The following is a 2,436-nucleotide window of genomic DNA, read 5'->3' as shown; positions in this document are numbered from 1 at the left end:
AAGAATAAACACTGGACTGTCCTGGAAGAGCCAGCGATGAGTCCAGATCTGAATCCCAACAAAAACCTATGGCGAGATCTGAAAACAGCAGTTGGTGGAAGGCACCACTCAAACATTGAAGAATTGGAGCAGTTTGCAGCTGAAGAGTTGGCCAAATTGCTAATAGAAAGTTAAATTGGCTAAATTCCAAATACTTATTTTCCACCATAATTTGCAAATAAATTCATTAAAAATCCTACAATGTGATTTTCTGGAATTTTTTTCTCAATTTGTCTGTCATAGTTGACGTGTACCTATGATGAAAATTACAGGCCTCTCTCATCTTAAGTGGGAGAACTTGCACAATTGGTGGCTGACTAAATACTTTTTTCCCCACTGTATTTGGCCGCACTGTATATTGATAGCTATATTATTAATAGATAGACTATGATATAGATACGTGTCTATTATTTTATATATTTTTTAAAACTTGTTGAGTGTAGGTCCTGCACAAATTCAATGTTATGGTCACAAAGACCTTCAACTCTGTCAAAGGCTTATCAAGATCATTTTGACCGGAACATTGCATTTGTCAATAAATTTTTACAGTGCCTTCAGAAAGTATTCACACCCCTTGACCTTTTCCACATTTTGTTGTGTTAAAGCCTGAATTTAAAAAATTGAGAACATTTAAATGTTTTGGCCACTGGCCAACACACACACAATTCCCATAATGTCAGTGGAATTACGTTTTTCGAAATGTTTTAAAAAAATTGCTTAAAGTCTGTAGGTGGGTGGATGGGATTTGCCGGAATGGAGTGTCTGTAAGAACATGAGGGAGAAGGTATACCTATTGAATAAATGATGATCTTTGTAGGCCTCAGACAGTGTAACAGATGATGGTAATGAAGTGGAGGCTGCTGAGGGGAAGACAGATCATAATAATGGCTGGAACGGAGTGAATGGAATGGCATCAAACCATGTGTTTGATACCATCCCCCCCATTCCACTCCAGCCATTACCACGAGCCCATCCTCCCAATTAAGGTGCCACCAACCTCCTGTGTGTAATGTCAGTAACAGCTCTGAGGTTCCATCTGGCTGAATGAAAGAGAGTGATTCATTCTTTGGTGGGGTTTATCGGCAGTTGGCCCCATTCTATTATTTTCTTTTTTACTCTGAACTAGGCACGGGACAGAGCATCCCCAACACGTTTTCTACACCCTTTATATGCTGAATTTCAAAATTATAACCCTGTATAACGCATAAGACGTTGGTTGTGGTTGTACATGCGGCTCAAAAAAGTTAAAGGGTTGTAGTCTGTGTATACCACAACTGGCAACACACTGGAGCCAACATAAACCTCAAAAAATTGTAAGGCAAACAACAGCGCCAGTGTCTCCTGTTCGATAGTGGAATAACGTGACTGACAGCTGTTGAATTTGTGAGAGAAGTAACAAACTGGGTGATCTAGACCATCGTGTTCCTGTAATAGTACAGCACCTGCACCCACTGAACTGGCATTCACCTCCAACTTAAATGGTTTCTGGAAATCAGGGGCAGAAAGAACAGGAGAAGTACACAATAGTGCTTTTACAGAGTCAAAAGCAGATTGACATTCAGCAGTCCACTCAAAGGACACTGAAGTACTGAGTAACCTAGTCATTGGGGCTACAACAGTTGAGAAATTCCTACAAAATGTACGATAATAACCCGTCATGCATAAGAATCTGCGTAATTCCCATAGAGTGGCAGGGGCAGGGGCAGGAAACCGGGTGATAGCGTCCACCTTAGCTGTTACTGTACGAACCTGACCCCGCCCCACCTCTTTACCAAATATGTAACAGCAGCCTTTCCAAACTCACATTTGGCTAAGTTAAGGGTCAAAGAAGCGCTGGCCAAGCGTGAAAACACAGTCCTCAATGTGCTCATGTGATCGAGCCAGGTAGTCGAATGAACAACCAGGTCATCAAGATATGCGGTACAATCAGGAACATCAGCCAATACAATATTTACCAAATGTTGAAACGTGGTTGGGGCGTTCCTCATTCCAAAAGCCATTACCGTGTACTGGCAGAAACTGTCAGGGGTTACAAAAGCAGACACGTCAGAGGCACGAGGGGTTAAAGGCACCTGCCAATAACCTTTTAACAAGTCAAGCTTAGTAACATACGCAGCCGATCCAATGTGTCTATACAGTCGTCCATGCGAGGTAAAGGGAATGAGTCAAGTATAGTAAACATTATTCACTTTTCTGTAGTCAGTGCAAACCCTGAGTCCCATCAGGCTTTGGAATCAGCAGACAGGGGGAACTCCAAGGACTGCCACTGGGGATTGCCATCTCATTTTCCACTAAATAAGTTACCTCTTTCTTCATCACTTGGTTGAATTCACACGATAAGGGTGCTGTTTGATTGGAGAGGCATCACCTACATTTATATCATGTTTCAACACATTT

Source organism: Coregonus lavaretus (genome assembly GCF_964263955.1).
Source record: "Coregonus lavaretus genome assembly, chromosome: 11".
In the NCBI taxonomy this organism is placed as follows: domain Eukaryota; kingdom Metazoa; phylum Chordata; class Actinopteri; order Salmoniformes; family Salmonidae; genus Coregonus; species Coregonus lavaretus.
Note: the sequence above shows the minus strand (reverse complement) of the source record.